The sequence below is a fragment of the Triticum aestivum genome, chromosome 2A, assembly GCF_018294505.1.
Source record: "Triticum aestivum cultivar Chinese Spring chromosome 2A, IWGSC CS RefSeq v2.1, whole genome shotgun sequence".
NCBI lineage: Eukaryota > Viridiplantae > Streptophyta > Magnoliopsida > Poales > Poaceae > Triticum > Triticum aestivum.
In genome coordinates, this window is record NC_057797.1 from 633780165 (window position 1) to 633807835 (window position 27671).

General features: G+C 43.5%; 1 pseudogene; it reads left to right on the forward strand.

Moving 5' to 3' along the window:
• LOC123185768 (beta-glucosidase 16-like) overlaps positions 1-27671 on the forward strand; it is a 75389-nt pseudogene that overhangs the window by 37901 nt on the left and 9817 nt on the right.

The following is a 27671-nucleotide window of genomic DNA, read 5'->3' on the forward strand; positions in this document are numbered from 1 at the left end:
TTATCAGGCAAAGGTTTAAGCTCAAACACAGGATCACCCTTGGGTGGAGGAGGATCCCCTAAAATTTCAACAGGCAAATTGTGTTGCGGAATAGGTTCCCATTTAAAGAATACTTCATCTATTTCTCTTCTTTCATTCATGAACATATCATTTTCATGGTCTAGCAAATAGTGTTCTAAAGGATCACTAGGAGGTACGGCAATAGAAGCAAGACCAATAATTTCATCCTTACTAGGTAATTCTTCCTCACGATGTTGTTTACTAAATTTAGAGAAATTAAACTCATGAACCATATCATCCAAGCCAATAGTAACAACATTCTTTGTGTAGTCTATGGTAGCATTGATAGTATTTAAGAAGGGTCTACCAAATATAATGGGACAAAAGCTATCTTGTGGGGAATCAAGAATAAGAAAATCAGCAGGATATTTAGTTTTCCCACACAAGACTTCGACATCTCTAACAATTCCAATTGGTGAAATAGTATCTCTATTGGCAAGTTTAATTGTGACATCAATATCTTCTAACTCAGCAGGTGCAATTTCATTCTTAATTTCTTCGTATAAGTCAATAGGTATTACACTAGCACTAGCACCCATATCACATAAGCCATGATAACAATGATCTCCTATTTTAACAGAAATAACAGGCACGCCTACCACAGGTCTATGTTTATCTTTATCACAAGGTTTAGCAATTCTAGCAGTTTCACCTTCGAACTGAATAACACGCCCATCAATATTATCAGACAAGAGATCTTTAACAGTAGCAATATTAGGTTCTACTTTAACTTGCTCAGGAGGTGTATAAGTTCTAATATTGCTTTTACGAACAACAGTTGAAGCTTTAGCATGATCCTTTATTCTAACAGGGAAAGGTGGTTTCTCAACATAAGAAGTAGGAACAATAGGATCATTATAAGTGACAGTCTTTTCTTCAACCTTAATAGGTGCAGCTACTTTTACTTCTATGGGAGGATGATATTTAAACCACTTCTCCTTAGGGAGATCAACATAACTAGCAAAAGATTCACAGAAAGAAGCTACTATCTCAGAGTCAAGTCCATATTTAGTGCTAAACTTACGGAAAATATTGGTATCCATAAAAGATTTAACACAATCAAACTTAGGTGTCATACCTGACTCCTTACCTTCGTCGAGGTCCCAATATTCAGAGTTGCGTTTAATTCTATCCAATAAATTCCATCTGAATTCAGTAGTCTTCATCATAAAAGAGCCAGCACAAGAAGTATCGAGCATGGTGCGATTGTTATCAGAAAGCCGAGCATATAAATTTTGAATAATCATTTCTCTTGAGAGCTCATGATTGGGGCATGAATATAACATTGATTTAAGCCTCCCCCAAGCTTGAGCGATGCTTTCTCCTTCGCGAGGCCAGAAATTATATATATAATTGCGATCACGATGAACAAGATGCATAGGGTAATACTTTCGATGATATTCCAGCTTCAATCTTTTATAGTCCCATGATCTCATATCATCACATAGCCTATACCATATCAATGCGTCTCCCTTCAAAGATAAAGGGAATACCTTCTTCTTAGCAACATCATTGGGTATACCTGCAAGCTTAAATAATCCACAAACTTCATCCACATATATTAAGTGCTCATCAGGATGCTTTGTACCATCTCCTGTAAAAGGGTTAGCTAGCAGTTTTCCATCATACCCGAAGGAAATTCAAAAGGAGTTTCATTTTCAATAGGTTCAGTAGGTTGAGGAGCAAATCTTTGCTCTACTGGACGGGGTGAAGATACCCCGAACAAGCCCCTTAGAGAATTACTTTCCATAGTAACAAGTGACAATAAATTTCAGCACACTATATAAATTTTTCCTTACCAAATTCCACCTACCAAAGACGCTACACTCCCCGGCAACGGCGCCAGAAAAGAGTCTTGATGACCCACAAGTATAGGGGATCTATCGTAGTCCTTTCGATAAGTAAGAGTGTCGAACCCAACGAGGAGCAGAAGGAAATGATAAGCGGTTTTCAGCAAGGTATTCTCTGCATGTACTGAAGTAAGTGGTAACAGATAGTTTTGTGATAGGATAAATTGTAACGAGCAACGAGTAACAAAAGTAAATAAAGTGCAGCAAGGTGGCCCAATCCTTTTGTAGCAAAGGACAAGCCGGAACAAACTCTTATAATAGGAAAAGCGCTCCCGAGGACACATGGGAATATCGTCAAGCTAGTTTTCATCGCGTCCATATGATTCGCGTTCGATACTTTGATAATTTGATATGTGGGTGGACCGGTGCTTGGGTGCTGTTCTTACTTGAACAAGCATCCCACTTATGATTAACCTCTATTGCAAGCATCCGCAACTACCACAAAAGTATTAAGGTAAACCTAACCATAGCATGAAACATGTGGATCCAAATCAGCCCCTTACGAAACAACGCATAAACTAGGGTTTAAGCTTCTGTCATTCTAGCAACCCATCATCTACTTATTACTTCCCAATGCCTTCCTCTAGGCCCAAATAATGGTGAAGTGTTATGTAGTCGACGTTCACATAACACTACTAGAGGCTAGACAACATACATCTTATCAAAATATCAAACGAATACCAAATTCACATGACTACTCATAGCAAGACTTCTCCCTTGTCCTCGGGAACGAACGTAATTACTCACAAAGCATATTCATGTTCATAATCAGAGGGGTAATAATATGCATATAGGATCTGAACATATGATCTTCCACCAATTAAACCAACGAGCATCAACTACAAGGAGTAATCAACACTACTAGCAACCTACTAGCAACCTACTAGCACCAACCCTGGACTTTGAGACAAGAATTGGATACAAGAGATGAACTAGGGTTTGGAGATGAGATGGTGCTGGTGAAGATGTTGATGGAGATTGCCCTCTCCCGATGAGAGGAGCATTGGTGATGATTTCCCCCTCCCGGAGGGAAGTATCCCCGGCAGAACAGCTCTAACGGAGCTCTAGATTCGATCCGCCAAGGTTCTGCCTCGTGCCGGCGGAGTCTCGTCTCGAAAAGTTCCTTCTTATTTTTTTCTCATCGAAAGACTTCATATATGAGAAGATGGACGTCGGAGAGCCACCGGGGGCCCACGAGGTAGGGGGCGCGCCCTAGGGGGCGCCCCCACCCTCGTGAGCAGGGTGTGGGCCCCCTGGCCTTCATCTTTGGCGAGGATTTTTCTTTATTTATTTTAAGACGTTCCGTGGAGTTTCAGGACTTTTGGAGTTGTGCAGAATAGGTCTCTAATATTTGCTCCTTTTCTAGCCCAGAATTCCAGCTCCGGCATTCTCCCTCCTTATGTAAACCTTGTAAAATAAGAGAGAATAGCCATAAGTATTGTGACATAAAGTGAAATAACAGCCCATAATGCAATAAATATTGATATAAAAGCATGATGCAAAATGGACGTATCAGTCATCACCGGTAAGTATCCCGATTATTGTCACTTCGGGGTTAACGGATCATAACACATAATAGGTGACTATAGACTTGCAAGATAGGATCAAGAACTCTCATATATTGATGAAAACATAATTGGTTCAGATCTGAAATCATGGCACTCGGGCCCTAGTGACAAGCATTAATCATAGCAAAGTCATAGCAACATCAATCTCAGAACATAGTGGATACTAGGGATCAAACCCTAACAAAACTAACTCGATTACATGATAGATCCCATCCAACCCATCACCGTCCAGCAAGCCTATGATGGAATTACTCACGCACGACGGTGAGCATCATGAAATTGGTGATGGGGATGGTTGATGATGACGATGGCGACGGATTCCCCTCTCCGGAGCCTCGAATGGACTCCAGATCAGCCCTCCCGAGAGGTTTTAGGGCTTGGCGGCGGCTCCGTATCGTAAAACGCGATGAATCCTTCTCTCTGATTTTTTTCTCTCCCCGAAACCAAATATATAGAGTTGGAGTTGAGGTCGGAGGAGCTCCAGGGGGACCATGAGGTAGGGGGGCGCACCCCACACCCTCGTGGACAAGTGGTGGGCTGCCTGGCCTTCATCTTTTGCAAGGACTTTTTATATATTCTGAAAAGTTGTTCTGTGAAGTTTCAGGTCATTCCGAGAACTTTTGTTTCTGCACATAAATAACACCATGGTAATTCTGCTGAAAACAGCGTCAGTCCGGGTTAGTTCCATTCAAATCATGCAAGTTAGATTCCAACACAAGGGCAAAGGTGTTTGGAAAAGTAGATACGATGGAGACATATCAATGACAAGTAGCGGTGCTAGGGGTGCCCTAACGCGGTATGAGGTGATACCGGTGAAGGGGGAAACATCCGGGAAAATATCCCCGGTGTTTCGTGTTTATGGACAAATGAATCGGAGGGGAAAAGTTGTGTTTTCGCTATGCTAGGGATGCGTGGCGGACAAACGGGCTGCATATCCGGATTCGTCTCGGCGTTCTGAGCAACTTTCATGTACAAAGTTTTTTCATCCGAGGTACGGTTTATTTTATATTAATTTTAAAAGATTTAATTTAATTTTAGCATTTATTTAATTGTTTTAATTTAACATTATCCAGAAGAGTGCACGCTGACATCAGCATGACGTCAGCATGATGTCAGAGGTCAACAGAGGTGTCGACTGGTCAACTGACGTGTGGGTCCCATTCATCATTGACTGTTTAGTCTAATTAGGGTTTAACTAATCTAATTACTGTTTAGTTAAACTAACCAGTTAATTAGATTAACTAAACATGATTAATTAATTAATTAATTAATTGATTGATTAATATATTTTTAATTCTTTTTTTAATTGTTCTATGGGAGGGGCCCATAGGCCTTAACGGGCGCCAGGCAGTGGCTACGGGCACGGGCGCGAGCGTGTGGGCTCCAGGCGCTGGGGTGCAACCCGCCCGGTGCGAGGGGAGGTCGCCGGCGACAGCAGAGCCCGCATGACGCCGCGGGCGAGTAGGGGGTGAGTCCGCGGGCGCGGGACGGCAGACGGCGCGGGCAGGGGAAGCTGCGCAGGCAAGCTGCAGAGGCAGGCGCGCGGCTTGGCGCCGGTGGCCGTGGACGGGGGAGAGGCCGTGGCGAGTGGAAGCAGGGCGACGGAGGCGAGGCCCGGGCGGCGCGGCCACGGGCGCAGTGGTGCGGGCGCGGCTGCAGTAGGGGGATGCGGGCGGTAGGGCGGAGCGGGGCCGTAGCAGCCGCCGCCGCAACCGCAGCAGCAGCGCAGCGCGCATGCAGCAGGGGCGAGGGCGCGGCCGGCGAGCCAGCGGCGCAGGCACGGAGGAGGCAGAGCGCATTGACCGCGGGGTGAGGGGGAGGGGCGGTCGTGGCGAGCAGAGGCAAGAGCGAGAGTGGGCGCGGCCGGACGGAGGAGGGGCGCCAGCGAGCAGGACTGCGCGCGGGGTGCGGCAGAGGGGGCGCGTGCGGCCGCGACCGCGGTCGGCGAGCGGCAACAGGGGAAGGAGAGGAGGGGCGTGTCTCACGTCGGGTTCGTAGGGACGGGGCAGTGGTGCTCGGGGGGGTGGGGGACGACGTGCTTGGGGGAGGCAGGCCAGCGGGGTAGACGATGAGGTGGCCGAGGCGGCGTTCCAGGTGACGACGGACGAGGTGTAGGCGGCGGCGGGCGATGGCGGTCTGGGGCGGCGACCTCCTCCTCTCGATCCCGATCCAATCGGGAGAGAGGGGGGAGATATTTCGAGGGGGAGGAGTGGGGTGTCGGTGGGCGAGTGGGCAAGTGGGCAAGTGGGGGAGGTTATGGGGTGCGGGGGTGGGCCAGCTCATTCGGGCGGCTGTGGCCAACTGGGCCGGAGCCCGGGGGTTCTTTTCCCTTTCTTCTTTTTTTGTATTATTTTACCTTTCTTTTATTTATTTCCTTTCTGTTTTATTTCTAGTTTCTTTCTCATTTATTTTTTATCTAATATTAAAATGATCCCTAATTTAGTAGGGACAATTGCATTTTTGCCCCTAGTTGGTTCCTACCCATGGGTTTTGCCCTTACTTTTCGAGCTTGCTCAGTTTTGCCCTTACTTTTTCCGTCGAGGTCCCTCGAATGCCCTTTGACCGTTTCACCAAAACTTTGAAAATTCATAACTAATTCATATGAACTCAGAAAAATGCAAATAAGATATCAAAATGTCTAGATAAACATTACCTTTATGTGCATATCATTTGCATTCAGGACAAAAGCACCCTTTAAACTACCTGAGGTAATTAATGTTATTAACATTATTAAAATTAAAAAGGTATAAACAATATTTTTTCATGAATAAAAATTACATGCAAATGTAGGTGATGTTTTCTGAACATCCTGATATCTTATATGCATTTTTCAGAGTTCGTATCAATTTGTTATGAAGATTCCAAATAATGATCAAACTCGTTAGAACATTCATAAAAAGATGATACGAACTCGAAAAAATGCAAATAAGATATCTCGATGTTCAGAAAACATCACATACATTTGCATGTAATTTTTATTCGTGAAAAAAATATGGTTTATACCTTTTTATTTTTAATAATGTTAATAACATTAATTACCTCAGGTAGTTTAAAGGGTGTTTTTGTCCTGGATGCAAATGATATGCACATAAAGGTAGTGTTTATCTAAACATTTTGATATCTTATTTGCATTTTTCTGAGTTCATATGAATTAGTTATGAATTTTCAAAGTTTTGGTCAAACGGTCAAAGGGCATTCGAGGGACCACGACGGAAAAAGTAAGGGCAAAATTGAGCAAGCTCGAAAAGTAAGGGCAAAACCCGTGGGTAGGAACCAACTAGGGGTAAAATTTTAATTGTCCCAATTTAGTAATACATTAAAACCCACTACAACAAAAGGTTTTACCCCAAAACAATTTAGTTTAGTATTTTGTTAATTATAAAAGCATTTAAATATTGGTTTTTGCTACTATTTTATTCACCTAAGGGTATTTAAACATTTTATTAAAATGGGGTTTCTTCACCATAATTACTTATGCATTATTTGGCACGTTTAGAGTATTTTAGTTCTAATGTTTGGAAACTTTTATTGTTTGATTTAAATTCAAATTTGAATTTGAATCAGTTTTTAAATAACGCAAGATTAACAACAGTAACCGTGTGACGTGGCATCATTAACGCGGGGTTACTGTAGCCTAATTATCCGGGCGTCACAATTCTCCTCCACTACACGAAATCTCGTCCCGAGATTTAAGAGGGGGACTAAGGGGGAAACGTGTGGTTACGAAATTCTAACGTATCTTCTCGGTCTTGGTTGCTCTTCCCAAAGTAGTTGATCCCTTTTGGTGATGTCTTCATTTCTCTACTCGAGGTCATCATGATGAAGTGGCCATCCTTCCTTCGGAGTCTTCATCATACTAACGAAAGATTAAGGGGGTATACCAGAAGAATGGACCTCTGCAGGGTAGACTATCTGGTAGACAACAACGAGGAAGGTGGCGGAAAGTAACTCTCGAATTGAAATTTAAGACAATATCGAGAGCAAAGTAAGAAGGTGTAAAATAGAACTTTCAAGCGCATAGGCAATCGTTCATTGCCTGAAGCAAAGTGCGAAAGGGGTTCAGAGCAATGGGAATAAGTACTGCATCTGATACCAGATTGACGATCTCATCGGAAGGTGGCTCGTGAATTACACACGAGGCCACGCGCGAGGAATAACTTTGGGACCAGGGGTGTACAGGAGAGTCAGGTTTCGATCCTATGGAACTGTGGGTTATGGGCCCACCATTTGGGTTAAAAGCAGGAAGGGCGGTGACGTCTTGCACGATCATGAAAGCAAGGCATGTCAGAGGATAGTCTGTCGGTTATGTCGGCAACAACATCGGTACCAAGGGCGAGGGACAAAGAGAACCATTTTCCTGCTCATTGAACGAGGCAGACCAATAGGCAAAGTTCTCGTCCATCGGGGGTTACCGGAATGCTATCAACAAAAGCAACAGGGTCTTACTGACACGATTGTAGACCAAGGTGTTTTACATAAGCAGGAGGATATTACCGCTTAGATCATATAGATCACCAGTAAGGTTAAACAAAACAGTGGAAAGGAAAAGGTGATCATCATATTAAATAGAACAATGGAAAGGTCAATGTGTTTAAACACATATTTCAGGGTATACCTTCTCAACGACAAACAGAGCATGATATCCATGGCAGGATATAATGTAGAAAATTCTTTAGGTATGGGAGAGAAATTTCATGACATTACCCATATAGCGGTGTTTGGATAATTGAGCAGGAAACATTTAGCATTGGGTTTCAAATGTTCTTGTTGAAAATCGGAGTACCTCAAACATGCTTCGAGATAGTATTGACATGGTCATCAAGTAAGGTTCAGAATTTGGATGGACGAAGGATCCATCAGGAACAACTTGTAGAATAAGTTTTACAACTTCCTCACGGAAGAATGGATATCCTTCCTAAAAAGGAAGCTATAACAATAGGGCCTCCAGCCAGGTGTGTTAGGCACGACATCACCTTACCGGGTCACATAAATACCAATGTTATAACTATTGGAAATATGTTCCAACCATTATATCTGACCGAGATTCAGATCTGATTGGTGTCAGGATAACTCAGACTTAGTATGCCTGAGGAGAAAAGGTGCAACACAAATTGACGAGATGACAATGTAAGATTCTCGAGAAATGAACTATGGGAGCAAGTTCTGACACAAGAGTTCATCACTAAACCAAGGAGAGTATGAGGAGGTGGCTGATGATCTCAGCGACAATTCATTGAGATTTTCAAAAGATGGATTTCCACACTTATGTGAACAAGGAGATAACATTTGTCACATCAAATGATATAATGAGGTATGCTCGAGGAAAACATACACAGTTAAACATTGGTTGAAAGGTGCACCCGAAATATGGGCTTAGGTAGCATGATCAATGTTAGAATGGTGATTCGATAACCAATGGTCTAAGAATGAAATACCGACCATTGACTTCAAAGCAATAGGGTTGCTAGAAGTTTTGAAGTCACACATCATAGTTCAATTGTCGGTTTTCCAGTTAGAAACAACACGGGGAGCAAGGAATGAACAGATATGGCAAGAAGTATCACTTGTACCAAGAATTCTTAAGAGATGGTGAACTTCTCACGACATTCTTGACATAAAAGATGGTAATACTCCAAGGTAAAGAACATATATTGGATAGCAAGGATCTCAAGGTATATCACGAAACACGAACAAGTTTGTGTTGAACGGAAGGCAATAAAGTGGTCGATGATAACACAAATCGTCGAGGGCAAGGATGGTATTTGTCATTATGGGTTCGATTGATATCCTGGAAGAGCTTACAATGCTGATGGTGATCATGACAAATTTTGTCGAGAGGCTCCATGAAGATGCAATCGCTCGGTGACGACATGAAGCCAAGGGAATGGTGAAGCAAAAGGATATTATATCCATAGATAAGATGCTATCTCAGAATTCAGAATTGTCTCTCAAAATAAACAATATGATGGTGAAAGTTCGATATATTCGTAGAGCACTATCGGGATTGTGTACCGAGGATGAAGGACATAGGTAGAATGGTTAAGCAGTTAGCCTGACGACAATGATGTAGTCAATCAGCTGGGAATGATACGATCGAGTACAAACTCGTAAGCAATGAAGATTACTAAGAGTTGTTGAATCGCATTGCAGACTCGATTCAGTTGTCGGTGTCCTTGAGGGGTTCTAACAACTCAGAACCCGTTGGAAAGATGGAATCGATGAGAATAATAGTTGATGAAGAACTCATAAGAAGTTATGCAGCTCTGTGATATTCTCGAGATACCAGAGTGTAATACTCGACAAAAGATCAAAGTAAAGGTTGGACTGGTGTATTGATCCACAGAAGACAAGTACTTAAACTTGTCCGAGAAATGGTATCAAGGAGAAAATATGGTCGGAACCACGATTGCAAAGGATCAATCCACCGATACCATATGATATTATATCAAGGAAGTAATTATTATTACAAGAAGCTTCCATGATAGGATCTACATCGTGCCTATGGGCATGAACACAAAGTTCAAGGTCGACTCCCACTTCTTCAATGCATAACCTTACATTAACCTCCCGTTTTCGAAATTCTAGTGTTTAAAAGTTATCTGACGAAGCATCAGTAGGGTATACCCGCATAACTCTTGGGATCACATAGATTAGGGAAGGCATATGTTCAACCCATCAAGGAATCTTAGGAACATATACGACAAACTATAGGAGTAATTAGTACAAGCTCGAAAGTGGAGCACGGTTGACAAAGCAGAGGATACAAGTTTCCAAAGGCATAAGACATGATTTACCAAAAGGCATTATGTAGCTGAGGAAAAGCGCACAAGCTTATTAAATATGAAGGATGTTGTCGGATAAATTTCCGACAAAGGGTTTCGTGGTCCACAAGGGATCTGATGTGAGCATCGGTACTCAATCAGAGGAAGAAAGAATGCAAGGAGATCAGATTATAGAAACAACTGACTAACTCAAAGCTCAAATGCAAAGGAATTATGAATTCCAAGACAAGGGTTCAGAAGCAAAGCTCTGATTAGGGAAGGATAGGTAGAATAGCCTTAGGGGTACAATCGATGGCAATTTGATTGGTCGAGATCCAGCTCATGTTTAAAATGATGCCTGAGTCGGAAGGATAACTTATAAGGCTCAATTAATGATTGTGTGCATTCACAGACAATAATTCATTAGGCTCAAAATGGCAAGGACAAGGGATGTCAACGAGGACTACTAGACATATGGAATTAACCATAATGCAAGTAGGCAAGAATTTCAAGAGGAATATCCTGCTCAGGATTTTCAGAAGATCGAATGGTATTTTGAAGACCTTGGTGAAACACATGAACAACTGGGAATTAGCGGATACTCGATAAGTGCGAGGAATTATCCGTAAGGGTATTCATGTGGCTAGGAATTGTAAGGCAGTAGGCACACAGTATTCTCGGAACAACAATAGCGAGAATTTCAAGGTATCTTGTAATAACAAGATCAACAGAGGATGATTGAATGAATGGAAAGTATACGTGGTTATCCATAGGGTTTATCGATGGAATGGAATTGCAAAAGTGATGGCACAAGTCTCGGGAGAACATCTGAGAGTATTGTTGGAATCTTCTGTTGAAGCAGTCGATCATTCGGACCGAGGGGCTCTCCGGGAGAAAGTATTTACGAGAACCTAGAGTTAGAGTTAGCAAATCATTTAACCTGAATAGGAGAGAGATCAGAGTCCCAGAGTATAGACGAGAAGTAAAAGATCCTAATACCACCCAATGGTGATGTGGGCCCATGGGCCGCACAGCCATGTTAGTAAAACAGTTTTCATCGACCAGACTCAACTTCCACCAAGGAGTGTGGAAGGGGATTCCTACAGGCAGTCAGCTCTGATACCAACTTGTGACGCCCCCGATTCAATCGTACACTAATCATACACGCAAACATGTACGATCAAGATGAGGAACTCACGGGAAGATATCACAACACAACTCTACAAATAAAATAAGTCATACAAGCATCATATTACAAGCCAGGGACCTCGAGGGCTCGAATACAAGAGCTCGGTCATAGACGAGTCAGCGGAAGCAACAAATCTGAGTACAGACATAAGTTAAACAAGTTTGCCTTAAGAAGGCTAGCACAAACTGGGATACATATCGAAAGAGGCGCAGGCCTCCTGCCTGGGATCCTCCTAAACTACTCCTGGTCGTCGTCAGCGGCCTACACGTAGTAGTAGGCACCTCCCGAGTAGTAGCAGTCATCATCGACAATGGCGTCTAGCTCCTGGACTCCATCGTTTGCTCGCAGCAATCGGGTATAGAAAGGGGGAAAAGGGGGAGCAAAGCAACCGTGGGTACTCATCCAAAGTACTCGCAAGCAAGGAGCTACACTACATATGCATGCATTGGAATTAAATGGAAAAGGGATAACATATTGATAACCCACAAGTATAGGGGCTCGCAACAGTTTTCGAGGGTAGAGTATTCAACCCAAATTTATTGATTCGACTCAAGGGGAGCCAAAGAATATTCTCAAGTATTAGCAGCTGAGTTGTCAATTCAACCACACCTGGAAACTTAGTATCTGCAGCAAAGTGTTTAGTAGCAAAGTAATATGATAGTAGTGGTAACAATAATAAAAGGTAATGATAGCAAAAGTAATGTTTTTGGTATTATGTAGTGATGATAGCAATAGCAACGGAAATGTAAATAAGCGAAGAACAATATATAGAAAGCTCGTAGGCAATGGATCGGTGATGAGAATTATGCCGGATGCGGTTCATCATGTAACAATCATAACCTAGGGTGACACAGAACTAGCTCCAGATCATCAATGTAATGTAGGCATGTATTCCGAATATAGTCATACATGCTTATGGAAAAGAACTTGCATGACATCTTTTGTCCTACCCTCCCGTGGCAGCGGGATCCTTACGGAAACTAAGGGATATTAAGGCCTCCTTTTAATAGAGTACCGGAACAAAGCATTAACACATGGTGAATACATGAACTCCTCAAACTACGGTCATCACCGGTAAGTATCCTGATTATTGTCACTTCGGGGTTAACGGATCATAACACATAATATGTGACTATAGACTTGCAAGATAGGATCAAGAACTCTCATATATTGATGAAAACATAGTAGGTTCAGATCTGAAATCATGGCACTCGAGCCCTAGTGACAAGCATTAAGCATAGCAAAGTCATAGCAACATCAATCTCAGAACATAGTGGATACTAGGGATCAAACCCTAACAAAACTAACTCGATTACATGATAGATCCCATCCAACCTATCACCGTCCAGCAAGCCTACGATGGAATTACTCCGCACAGTTGTGAGCATCATGAAATTGGTGATGGAGGATGGTTGATGGTGACGATGGCGAAGGATTCCCCTCTCTGGAGCCCCGAACGGACTCCAGATCAGCCCTCCCGAGAGGTTTTAGGGCTTGGCGGCGGCTCCGTATGGTAAAACGCGATGAATTCTTCTCTCTAATTTTTTTCTCCCCGAAACCAAATATATAGAGTTGGAGTTGAGGTCGGAGGAGCTCCAGGGGGCCCACGAGGTAGGGGGCGCGCCCTAGGTGGGCAGGCACGCCCCCACCCTCGTGGACAGGTGGTGGGCCCCCTGGCCTTCATCTTTCCGAAAAGTTGTTTCGTGAAGTTTCAGGTCATTCCAAGAACTTCTGTTTCTGCAGATAAATAACACCATGGTAATTCTGGTGAAAACACCGTCAGTCTGGGTTAGTTCCATTCAAATCATGCAAGTTAGAGTCCAAAACAAGGGCAAAAGTGTTTGGAAAAGTAGATACGACGGAGACGTATCAACTCACCCAAGCTTAAACCTTTGCTTGTCCTCAAGCAATTCAGTTGATAAACTGAAAGTGATAAAGAAAAACTTTTACAAACTTTGTTTGCTCTTGTTGTTGTAAATATGTAAAGCCAGGATTCAAGTTTTCAGCAAAGATTATAACTAACCACATACACAATAATGCTTAGGTCTCAAGTTTACTCATATCAATGGCATAATCAACTAGCGAGCAATAATAATAAATCTCGGATGACAACACTTTCTCAAAACAATCATAATATGATATAACAAGATGGTATCTCGCTAGCCCTTTCTGAGACCGCAAAACATAAATGCAGAGCACCTTTAAAGACCAAGGACTGACTAGACATTGTAATTCATGGTAAAAGAGATCCAGTCAAGTCATACTCAATGTAAACTGATAGTAATGAATGCAAATGACAGCGGTGCTCTCCAACTGGTGCTTTCTAATAAGAAGATGATGACTCAGCATAAAAGTGAATAGATAGGCCCTTCGCAGAGGGAAGCAGGGATTTGTAGAGGTGCCGGAGCTCGGTTTTGAAATAGAGATGAATAATATTTTGAGCGGTATACTTTCATTGTCAACATAACAACCAAGAGATGGCAATATCTTCCATGTTACACACATTATAGGCGGTTCCCAAACAGAATGGTAAAGTTTATACTCCCCCTTCCACCAACAAGCATCAATCATGGCTTGCTCGAAACAACGAGTGCCTCCAACTAACAAGAGTCCTAGGGGGAGTTTTGTTTGCAATTATTTTGATTTGATTTGCATAAAGCATGGGACTGGGCATCCCGGTGACCAGCCACTTTCTCGTGAGTGAGGAGCGGAGTCCACTCCTCTTGAGAATAACCCACCTAACATGGAAGATACGGACAGCCCTAGTTGATACATGAGCCATTCGAGCATACAAAACAGGATATTTATTTGAAGGTTTAGAGTTTGGCACATACAAATTTACTTGTAACGGCGGGTAGATACCGTATATAGGTAGGTATGGTGGACTCATATGGAATAACTTTGGGGTTTATGGAGTTGGATGCACAAGCAGTATTCCCGCTTAGTACAGGTGAAGGCTAGCAAAAGACTGGGAAGCGACCAGCTAGAGAGCGACAACAGTCATGAACATGCATTAAAATTAATCAACACCGAATGCAAGCATGAGTAGGATATAATCCACCATGAACATAAATATTGTGAAGGCTATGTTGATTTTGTTTCAACTACATGCGTGAACATGCGCCAAGTCAAGTCACTTAAATCATTCAGAGGAGGATACCACCCTATCATACCACATCACAACCATTTTAATAGCATGTTGGCACGCAAGTTAAACCATTATAAGCTCCTAGCTAATCAAGCATGGCACAAGAACTATGATCTCTAGTTGTCATTGCAAACATGTTTATTCATAATAGGCTGAATCAGGAATGATGAACTAATCATATTTACAAAAACAAAAGAGGTCGAGTTCATACGAGCTTTTCTCATATCAATAAGTTCATCGTATAATCATCATTATTGCCTTTCACTTGCACGACCGAATGATGTGTATAATAATAAGAGTGCGCGTGCATTGGACTAAGATGGAATCTGCAAGCATTCAATAAACAGGAGAAGACAAGGCAATATGGGCTCTTTTGTCAGATCAACAATAATGCATATAAGAGCCACTTCAACAATTTAATTATGGTCTTCTCCTATCGACCCCCAAAGAAAAGAAAATAAATAAAACTATTTACACGGGAGAGCTCCCAACAAGCAAAAGAAGAACAGGAAATCTTTTTGGGTTTTCTTTTAATTACTACTACAAGCATGGAGAGTAAACTAATTAAAAGCTACCATAATTTTTTTTGGTTTTTCTTAAGGTTTATCAAACACATAAGAAGAAAGCATAAAAAAGGAAAATAAACTAGCATGGATGATACAATGAAAAACTATGAGCACCGACATCTAGTAATGAGTGTGTGAACATAAATGTAATGTCGGTGAGAAATACGTACTCCCTCAAGCTTAGGCTTTTGGCCCAAGTTGGTCTATGGCCACGGCTGCCCTGGCGGATATCCATAATAGTAGTTGGGGTCGTACTGCGATGAAGAAGACTCCGATTGCCACTGGTTGGCAATCATCTCCGGATCCCACTGGTAATTAGACTGTCGTGGAGGATCAACTCGTGGTTCCGGCTCTAGCTCTGCGGCTGATGTTGGGTTCCGATAGGCGTGAATAGCCTCTAACGAAACAAGGTACTGGCCTGCAGATAAATCAAACAAGGAAGGAGCAGGCAGAGTAATCGTCTCAGGATGATGTTTATCAAAGAACAATTTGTATTTAAGCTCTCCTTCCCTATTCTTAACAATAAAATCATGTGCTACCATACTCTTATAATCTAAATAAACACGAGGAAACACTTTTTCTTCCTTCTCATAATGCCTAATAGGTATATTAAAATGTGCAGCTAGGCGTGAAGCATAGATGCCTCCAAAGATGGGACCCTTTGTACGGTTCAGACTTAACCGTTTAGCAATAATGCCGCCCATACTAACAGAGTTATCACTGAATAAGCCGTGAAGCAAAATGATAATATCAGGAACACTAAGGTTTCCATAGTTTCCGTGACCAATTAAGCAACGACTAGCAAATAATGCAAAATAACATAAAACAGGAAAATGTATGCTAGTTATTCGTGCATCATAAACCTTCCTCGTTTCCCCTATAGTTATGATATCAATAAACCCATCCACATCGCTGCAATGTGGTTCCTCTGTCATGCCCTCGAAAGGGACCAAACAAACCCGACAAAAATCATAAAGTGACATCTCCTTATGCTCGTCATATAAATAAAACTCCACCGTAGGTGGTGAGCTCCTAGAATGGAAATGAAAGTTTTGCACAAAGATATTTGTGAGTAAGAGATGCTGATCGCGTTGGTCGTGGAGGAAAGCGGTGAGGCCTGCATTCTTAGACAATTCATAAAAATATTCATAAATCTCGGCTGCTCTCAAGAAATCATCGGAAGGCCATTCACACGACCGAACCTCCGCGGTGCAAGGCAGATTATACTTGGGCTTCGGTGCCTTTTCCTTCGAGCTTCGGCTCGATGAGCCCCTCAAAAGTCTCTTCATTATTTTCTGAAAAATTCTGAAATTTTTAGTAACTTCAAGATAAAAGTAAACCAAACTCAATAATATTGATAGCAACTACTCCTACAAGTGCCTAGGGCCTATATCATGCATCAAAACTACTTTTGACCATATAAATTTGACATGCAAGCTCAAGAACAGGGTCACATAAGCAACAAAAATTTGCAATGAATAAAGCACTAGAACAAAAACTAATTGGACCAATGGAGGAGTCACATACCAAGGAACAATCTCCCCAGGCAGTTTTGTGAGAGGTGCTTTGAGCAAGGAGATCAAAAATGGCAGCAAGATGAGCTAGAACTCGTGCTGGAGCTGTATATTCGTGTTTGTGGGAGGAAGAAGAAGTGTGTGGGTGCAGGAATAAGTGGAGGAGGGTCACCATGGGCCCACGAGGCAGGGGGGCGTGCCCTCCACCCTCGTGGGCAGGTGGGTGACCCCCCTGCTGTGTTCTCAATGCCAAATATTATCAAATATTCTAGAAAAATCATATTTAAATTTTAGGGCATTTGGAGAACTTTTATTTTCGGGGTATTTTTATATTGCACGGGTAATCAGATAATAGATAGAAAGTACTATTTTTATTTTATTTAGTATAAATAACAGAAAGTAAAATGAAGGTACAGAAGGTTGTGCCTTCTAGTTTCATCCATCTCATGATCATCAAAAGGAATCCACTAACAAGGTTGATCAAGTCTTGTTAACGAACTCATTCCGAATAACATGGAACCGGAGAAATTTCGAATAACACTACGTTACCTCAACGGGGATATGCACATCCCCAATAATAAGAATATCATATTTCTTCTTGACAGTAGGAAGAGGAAATTCAAAACCTCCAAATATAATCGATGGAATTTTTCCAATAGAGTTGATACTATGAACTTGAGGTCGTTTCCTCGGAAAGTGTACCGTATGCTCATTACCATTAACATGAAAACTGACATTGCCTTTAGTGCAATCAATAACAGCCCCTGCAGTATTCAAAAAGGGTCTTCCAAGAATAATAGACATACTATCGTCCTCAGGAATATCAAGAATAACAAAGTCCGTTAAAATAGTAACGTTTGCAACTACAACAGGCACATCCTCACAAATACCGACATGTATAGCAGTTGATTTATCAGCCATTTGTAAAGATATTGCAGTAGATGTCAACTTATTCAAATCAAGTCTACGATATAAATAGAGAGGCATAACACTAACACCAGCTCCAAGATCACATAAAGCAGTTTTAACATAGTTTCTTTAATGGAGCATGGTATAGTTGGTACAATGGGATCTCCAAGTTTCTTTGGTATTCCACCCTTAAAAGTATAATTAGCAAGCATTTTGGAAATTTCAGCTTCCGGTATCTTTCTCTTATTTGTAACAATATCTTTCATATACTTAGCATAAGGATTCATTTTGAGCATATCAGTTAATCGCATACGCAAAAAGATAGGTCTAATCATTTCAGCAAAGCGCTAAAAATCCTCATCATCCTTTTTCTTGGTTGGTTTGGGAGGAAAAGGCATGGGTTTCTGAACCCATGGTTGTCTTTCTTTACCGTGTTTCCTATCAACAAAGTCTTTCTTATCATAATGTTGATTCTTTGATTGTGGGTTATCAAGATCAACAGCGGGTTCAATTTCTATATCATTATCATTACTAGGTTGGGCATCATCATGAACATTATTATTGACATTATCACTAGTTTCAGGTTCATTACCAGATTGTGTTTCACCAATAGAAATAGAAATATCATTTGGATTCTCAGGTGTTTCAGTAATAGGTTCACTAAAAGCATGCAAAGTCCTATCATTTTTCTTTTTCTTCCTTTTAGAAGGACTAGGTGCATCTATATTATTTCTCTGAGAATATTGCTCAGTTCTCTTAGGGTGGCCTTAAGGATACAAAGGTTCCTGGGTCATTTTACCACCTCTAGTCATAACTCTAACAGCATTATCATTATTCTTACTATACAATTCGTTGAGCAAATCATTTTGAGCTTTAAGTACTTGTTCTACTTGAGTGGTAACCATAGAGGCATGTTTACTAATAAGTTTAAGTTTACCTTTGACATTAGCCATATAATCACCCAAGTGTTCAAGCATATTTGAATTGTATTTCAATTGTCTACCAAAATAAGCATTAAAATCTTCTTGCTTAGCCATAAATTTATCAAACTCATCTAAGCATGGGCTAGCAAACTTAGTAAATGGGATTTCAGCTTTATCATATCTATAGAGAGAATTTACCTTTACTACCTGTGTCGGGTTATCAAGACCATGAGTTTCTTCAATAGGTAAAGGATTAAGATCATATGTTTCTTCAACAGGCGGTAAATTAAGACCATGTATTTCTTCAATAGGAGGTAAATTCTTAACATCTTCAGCTTTAATACCTTCGTCTTTCATAGATTTCTTTGCCTCTTGCATATCTTCAGGACTGAGAAATAGAATACCCCTCTTCTTCGGAGTTGGTTTAGGAATAGGCTCAGGAATTGGCTCCGGAGGTGTCCAATTATTTTCATTTGTCAACATATTATTCAATAGAATTTCAGCTTCATCCGGTGTTCTTTCCCTGAAAACAGAACCAGCACAACTATCCAGGTAATCTCTGGAGGCATCGGTTAGTCCATTATAAAAGATATCAAGTATTTCATTTTTCTTAAGAGGATGATCAGGCAAAGCATTAAGTAATTGGAGAAGCCTCCCCCAAGCTTGTGGGAGACTCTCTTCTTTAATTTGCACAAAATTATATATATATATATATATCCCTTAAAGCATCTTGTTTCTTATGAGCAGGGAAATATTTATCAGAGAAGTAACAAATCATATCCTGGGGACTACGCACACAACCAAGATCAAGAGAATTAAACCATATCTTAGCATTACCCTTTAATGAGAACGGAAATATTTTAAGGATATAAAAGTAACGAGTTCTCTCATCTTTAGTGAACAGGGTGGCAATATCATTTAATTTAGTAAGATGTGCCACAATAGTTTCAGATTCATAGCCATGAAAAGGATCGGATTGAACCAAAGTAATTATATCAGGATCAAGAGAGAATTCATGATCCTTATCAGTAACACTGATAGGTGATGTAGCAAAAGCAGGGTCAGGTTTCATTCTAGCATTTAGAGATTGTTGATTCCATTTAGCTAATAACCACTTGAGTTTGTATCTATCTTTGCAAGCTAAAATAGCTAAAGAAGCTTCTTTATCAAAAACATAACCCTTAGGAATAACAGGCAAGTCTTCATCATCACTTCCATCAGTATTATCAGATTCAATATTTTCAATTTCTCTAGCCCTAGCAAGTTGTTCGTTAAAAAATTCACCAAGTGGCACAGTAGTATCAAGCAAAGAAGTAGTTTCATCATAAGTATCATGTATAGCAGAAGTGGCATCATCAATAACATGCGACATATCAAAACGAATAGTAGAAGCAGGTTTAGGTGTCGCAAGCTTACTCAAAACAGAAGGTGAATCAGGTGCAGAGCTAGATGGCAGTTCCTTACCTCCCCTCGTAGTTGAGGGATAAATCTTGGTTCTTGGATCTTTCAAGTTCTTCATAATGATAAGCAGATATAAATCCCAAGTGACTCAAAGAATAGAGTTATGCTCCCCGGCAACGGCGCCAGAAAATAGTCTTGATAACCCACAAGTATAGGGGATCGCAATAGTTTTCGAGGGTAGAGTATTCAACCCAAATTTATTGATTCGACACAAGGGGAGCCAAAGAATATTCTCAAGTATTAGCAGTTGAGTTGTCAATTCAACCACACCTGGAAACTTAGTATCTGCAGCAAAGTGTTTAGTAGCAAAGTAATATGATAGTAGTGGTAACGATTATAAAAGGTAATGATAACAAAAGTAATGTTTTTGGTATTATGTAGTGATGATAGCAATAGCAACGGAAAAGTAAATAAGCGAAGAACAATATAAAGACAGCTCGTAGGGAATGGATCGGTGGTGGAGAATTATGCCGGATGTGGTTCATCATGTAACAATCATAACCTAGGGTGACACAGAACTAGCTCCAGTTCATCAATGTAATGTAGGCATGTATTCCGAATATAGTCATACGTGCTTATGGAAAAGAACTTGCATGACATCTTTTGTCCTACCCTCCCGTGGCAGCGGGGTCCTTATGGAAACTAAGGGATATTAAGGCCTCCTTTTAATAGAGTACCGGAACAAAGCATTAACACATAGTGAATACATGAACTCCTCAAACTACGGTCATCACCGGTAAGTATCCCGATTATTGTCACTTTGGGGTTAACGGATCATAACACATAATAGGTGACTATAGACTTGCAAGATAGGACCAAGAACTCTCATATATTGATGAAAACATAATAGGTTCAGATCTGAAATCATGGCACTCGGGCCCTAGTGACAAGCATTAAGCATAACAAAGTCATAGCAACATCAATCTCAGAACATAGTGGATACTAGGGATCAAACCCTAACAAAACTAACTCGACTACATGATAGATCCCATCCAACCCATCACCGTCCAGCAAGCGTACGATGGACTTACTCGCGCACGGTGGTGAGCATCATGAAATTGGTGATGGAGGATGGTTGATGATGACGATGGCGATGGATTCCCCTCTCCGGAGCCCCGAACGAACTCCAGATCAACCCTCCCGAGAGGTTTTACGGCTTGGCGGCGGCTCCGTATCGTAAAACGCGATGAATTCTTCTCTATGATTTTTTTCTCCCAGAAACCAAATATATAGAGTTGGAGTTGAGGTCGGAGGAACTCCGGGGGGCCACGAGGTAGGGGGTGCACCCCCACTCTCGTGGACAGGTGGTGTGCCCCCTGGCCTTCATCTTTTGCAAGGATTTTTTATATTTTCAGAAAATTTGTTCCGTGAAGTTTCAGGTCATTCTGAGAACTTATGTTTCTGCACATAAATAACACCATGGTAATTCTACTGAAAACAGCGTCAGCCCGGGTTAGTTCCATTCAAATCATGCAAGTTAGAATCCAAAACAAGGGCAAAAGTGTTTGGAAAAGTAGATACGACGGAGACGTATCACATATGTGGACTGAACTGCATAATGCCAGAATAAGAGGGGGATAGCTAGCCCAGTCGAAGACTACGCTTCTGGCTGCCTCCATCTTGCAGCATGTAGAAGAGAGTAGATTGTAAGTTCACCAAGTAGCATAGTGTTGCATAATCCTACCCGGCGATCCTCTCCTCGTTGCCCTGTGAGAGAGTGATCACCTGTTGTATCTAGCACTTGGAAGGGTGTGTTTTATTTAGCATCCGGTTCTAGTTGTCATAAGGTCAAGGTACAACTCCAAGTCGTCCTGTTACCGAAGATCACGGCTATTCGAATAGATTAACTTCCCTGCAGGGGTGCACCACATTTCCCAACACGCTCAATCCCCTTTGTCCGGACACACTTTTCTGGGTCATGCCCGACCTTGGAAGATCAACACGTCGCAGCCCTACCTAGGCACAACAGAGAGGTCAGCACGCCGATCTAAATCCTATGGTGCAGGGGTCTGGGCCCATCGCCCATTGCACACCTGCACGTTGCATGGGCGGCCGGAGAGCAGACCTAGCAACCTCCATTACAAAGGAAGTTGCGTTACGCGGTCCAACCCGGCGCGCACCGCTCAGTCGCTGATGTCACGAAGGCTTCGGCTGATACCACGACGTCGAGTGCCCATAACTGTTCCCGCGTAGTTGGTTAGTGCGTATAGGCCAATGGCCAGACTCAGATCAAATATCAAGATCTCGTTAAGCGTGTTATTTTGACATAACCGCGGATGCCGACCAGGGCCAGGCCCACCTCTCTCCTAGGTGGTCTCAACCTGCCCTGTCTCTCCGCCTCAAAGTAACAGTCGGGGGCCGTCGGGAACCCAAGCCCACCACTACCTGGGTGGAACCACCTGCCCCTTCAACCCCCCAACATTGGAAGCACTTGCGGGTACTCAACGAGCCGACCCGACTTTAATCACAACATGTAATATGTATAAAGTATATAATATATACCTGTGATCACCTCCCGAGTGATCACGGCCCGATAGCATAGCATGGCAGACAGACAAGAATGTAGGGCCACTGATGATAAACTAGCATCCTATACTAAGCATTTAGGATTGCAGGTAAGGTATCAATAGTTGTAACAACAATGGCAGGTTATGCAACAGAATAGGATTAACAAAAAGCAATAACATGCTACACTACTCTAATGCAAGCAGTATAGAAAGAATAGGCGATATCTGGTGATCAAGTGGGGGCTTGCCTGGTTGCTCTGGCAAGAAAGAGGGGTCGTCAACAGCGTAGTCGATCGGGGCACCAGCCGCGGCATCAGTCTCGTAGTCTATCGAAGAGAAGAGGGGGAAGAAACAATGAATATAATGCAAACAGATGCATAGCAATGCATGACATGACAAGTAGCGGTGCTAGGGGTGCCCTAACGCGGTATGAGGTGATACCGATGAAGGGGGAAACATCCGGGAAAACATCCCTAGTGTTTCCCGTTTTTGGACAGATGAATCAAAGGGAGAAAGTTGCGTGTTCGCTATGATAGGGATGTGTGGAGGACGAACGGGTTGCGTATCCGGATTCGTCTCGTCGTTCTAAGAAACTTTCATTTACAAAGTTTTTCCATCTGAGCTACTGTTTATTTTATATTAATTTTAAAAAGATTTAATTTAATTTTAGCATTTATTTAATTATTTTAATTCAACATTATCCAGAGCAGTGCACGCTAACGTCAGCTTGACGTCAGCAGTCAATAGAGGTGTTGACTGGTCAACTGACGCGTGGGTCCCGTTCGTCATTGACTGTTTAGTCTAATTAGGGTTTAACTAATCTAATTACTATTTAATTAAACTAACTAGTTAATTAGATTAATTAAACAAGATTAATTGATTAATTAATTATATTTTTAATTCTTTTTTAATCGTTTTGTGGGTGGGGCCCATATGTCATTGGCCCATAGGCCTTAACGGGCGCTAGGCAGTGGTTACGGGCGCAGGCGCATGGGCACCAGGCGCTGGCGTGCAACCCGCCCACTGCGAGGTGAGGTCGCTCGCGATGGCAGAGCCTGCATGACGCCATGGGCGAGCAGGGAGGTGAGTCCGCGGGCGCGGGACGGCAGACGGCGCGGGCAGGGGAAGCTACGCAAGCGAGCGGCGGAGGCAGGCGCACGGCTTGGTGCCGATGGCCGTGGACGGGGGAGAGGCCGTGGCGGAGTGGAAGCAGGGCGACGGAGGCGAGGCCCGGGCGGCGCGAGCACGGGCGCAGTGGTGCGGGCGCGGCTGCAGCAGGGGGTGCGGGCGGCAGGGCGGAGCGAGGCCATAGCAGCCGTTGCCGCAACCGCAGCAGCAGCGCAGCGCGCAAGCAACAGGGGCGAGGGCGCGGCCGGCGAGCTAGCGGCGTGGTCACGGAGGAGGCAGAGCGCGGTGACCGCGGGGTGAGGGAGAGGGGAGGTCGTGGCGAGCAGAGTCAAGAGCGGGGGCGGGCACGGTCGGACGGAGGAGGGGCACTGGCGAGCAGGACTGCATGCAGGGAGCGGCAGAGGAGCGCACGAGGGCACAGCCGCGCGCGCGGCCGCGACCGCGGTCGATGAGTGGGAACATAGGAAGGAGAGAGGGGCGCAGCTCACGTCGGGTTCGTAGGAACGGGGCAATGATGCTCGGGGGGGAGGTTGGGGACGACGTGCTTAGGGGGAGGCAGGCCAACGGGGTAGACAACGAGGTGGCCGAGGCGGTGTTCCAGGCGACGACAGACGAGGTGGAGGCGGCGGCGGGCGATGGCGGTCCGAGGCGGCGGCCTCCTCCTCTCGATCCCGATCCAATCGGGAGAGAGGGGGAGATATTTCGGGAGGGAGGAGTGGGGTGTCGGTGGGCGAATGGGGGAGTGGGGGAGGTTATGGGGTGTAGGGGTGGGCCGGCCCATTCGGGCGGTTGTGGCCAACTGGGCCGGAGCCCGGGGGGTTCTTTTCCCTTTCTTGTTTTTTGTTTTATTTTACCTTTCTTTTATTTATTTCCTTTCTATTTCCTTTCTAGTTTCTTTCTCATTTAGTTTTTATCTAATATTAAAATGATCCCTAATTTAGTAATACATTAAAACCCACTACAACAAAAGGTTTTACCCAAAACAATTTAGTTTAGTATTTTGTTAATTATAAAAACATTTAAATATTGGTTTTTGCTACTGTTTTATTCACCTAAGGGTATTTAAATTTTTTATAAAAATGGGGTTTCTTCACCATAATTACCTATGCATTATTTGGCATGTTTAGAGCATTTTAGTTCTAATGTTTGGAAACTTTTATTGTTTGACTTAAATCCAAATTTGAATTTGAATCAATTTTGAAATAACGCGAGTTTAAAAACAGTAACCGCGTGACATGGCATCATTAACGCGGGATTACTGTAGCCTAATTATCCGGACGTCACACTGACATCCTTTGCCAAAAAAGATTGATGACTTTTGCAGATTAACCTTCTGGCCCGAAGCCGCCTCATATGTTACCAAAATCTCCTTTAGAATCTGTAGGTACTCCGGGGATCCCTCCAAGAACACGATGATGTCATCGGCAAATAAAAGATGTGTAATATGGGGGCCAGTGCTCCCAAATGTAACACCTTTCATTTTATTTTCTGACTGTGCTCCCCTCAAAAGCGCAGAAAAACCTTCAACACAAAATAAGAATAAATATGGTGATAGAGGATCACCCTCGCTAAGCCCTCGGGATGGAAAGAAGCACCTAGAGCAGGCACCATTCAGCTTAACCGAGAAGCTCGCTGTCGTCACACAATGCATAATCATTGCTATCCATGTCGGGGCAAAACCGAACCGTTCCATCATCTATTGCAGGAAGTCCCATTCCACTCGATCATAGGCTTTCATCATATCTAGCTTGACTGCACATAGAGGTTTTCTCCTCTTCCTATGGCGAATGGCATGAACACACTCATAAGCAACTAAAACATTATCCGTGATGAGGCGCCCCGGCACAAAAGCACTCTATTCCTCTGAGATAAGAACTGGCAGGATGCTTTTTAACCTGTTGGCAAGAACCTTTGTTGCAATCTTATAAAGCACATTACACAAACTAATCGGCCGAAACTGGGATAGCAAATCCGGAGAGTTGACCTTAGGAATCATGACGATCACTGTAGCATTAAAACCCTCTGGGGTAGCTGTTCCACTCAGAAAATCACGAACTTCCCCACGGATATCATCACGAAGCAATGACCAGTGTCGCTGATAAAAGAGCGCGGGGAGCCCGTCCGGCCCCGGAGCTTTAGTCGGACCCATCTGAAATAGAGCCATCTCTATTTCAGAGTCCGAAATCGGTGCGGACAGTGTTGTGTTCATCTCCTCAGTAACTACCCATTGGATATTCTGCGGCACCTCCTCCGCCCCTACCGACCCCTCCGAAGTGAACAAATCCTCATAGAATGATGCTGCCATAGCTCTCATCTCCTCATCCACTGTGCATCTTGTTCCATCTGCCCGCCTCAATGCCTTGATCGTGTTCTTCCTCTTACAATGCGAAGCCCGGTTCTGAAAGTATTTAGTGTTTTTATCTCCTGCTTTGAGCCAATCCACTCTCGAGCGCTGTCTATACATTATTTCTTCTCTCTCATACACTTCCCTTAGCTGCTCTTCCGATTCCCGGACCTCATGTTGATAGCCAGACTTGAGCGCTCGCTCCTTTGCTTCCAATAGTTGTGCTTTCAACTGTTTTATTTTCCTTCTGATTGAACCAAACACCTCTCTCACCCACCGCTGAATAGACCCCGTCATTCTTCCCAGTCTTTCCCATACCGCCCTCACTCCTTCCTCTCCTGTGCTCGATGCTTCCCAAGCCTATGCGATCATCGTCTCGTACTGCTCATGACGGGTCCAGGCTTCTTCAAACCTAAACGGTCTGTCCCCCACTCCGGTACGAATTGGAGCCGTCTCCATTATCCGCACTAGGAGGGCTTGGTGGTCCGATTCTTCAGAAAGTAGATGCTCCACAGACATCTCAGGAAATATTCCTAAGAAACCATCGTTGCTAGTAGCACGGTCCAACCGGACCTGAATGTTATCCTGTCCATCTCTTCTATTGTCCTATGTAGGGGTACCCAGTAAAACCGAGATCAGCCAGGCCGCAGTCGGCAAGACAGTCTCTGAAATCCTTCATTTGATTGAAACACCTTGGATTTCCCCCAACTTGATCCACGCAGAAGAGGGCCTCGTTGAAGTCACCAACACAAAGCCAGGGTAGATTGTCTTGGGCACGCAGGAAACGAATGGCATCCCATGATTTTTTACGAAGTTCCGTTTTAGGCTCCCCATAGAATCCAGTGATTCTATGGAGCTTACCCTCCCAAACCACCTCTACATCAATGAAGTATTGGCACCATGGCCTCACCTTAACCTGCACATGATCCCTCCACCACAATGCTAAACCCCCACTTCTTCCATTGCAACTCACAGCAACTCCACTAGTGAAACCCAAACTCCATTTCAAACGCTCCATCGCTCTCGCTGACTTTTTTTGTTTCTGAAAGGAAAACCACCGCTGGGTTGTGAGATCGTATAAGATCTCGAAGTTCGCCAACTGTTGAGTCCAACCCCAATCCCCGACAGTTCCAGGCAAGGAGATTCATTGTGTTCGGCGTCCCTGAGCACCAGGGTCCGACGCTTCATCGTCTCTGTCCCGGATGCGATCAAACACTGAGGCAGTTTTCTGCCTTGTATCACGAATTAACTCATCCTCCCCACTCCTCACTTCTACTTCACCTTTACTCTCCACACCTGCCTCGGCCCCCTCTTTCTACTGCCACCATCCCTCCACGTGTATGGCTCCGATTGGTATCTCTGACGATAGTCTGACCTCTCCTTTCTCACGTGATAGCCATGACGTCGGCCTCGGGTCCCATGCATGTCGCCCCCCCCCCCCCCAGTGGGTCGACCCGATCCGCTTCTGCATGGCGCTCGTTAGAGCCACCCCCACGTGAATCCTACTATAATCATTGCTTCTTTCCTGCTCCCTCCATTCGCGCCCGCCTCCATGTGGCCACCTCTCTGGCTTCCCGGGCGCTGTTCCATGAGCTTACTCCTCATCTCCTTCTCCCTCCTAGCTTCAAGGTTGTCCCTGAGGTCATGCCCTCGCATCGTTTTCATCTTGCCTCTAGCTCTGCTGGGACTAGTTACCTCACCACCCCCTTGTTTTGAGCGATCGCCAGTGTGACCGTCCGAGGT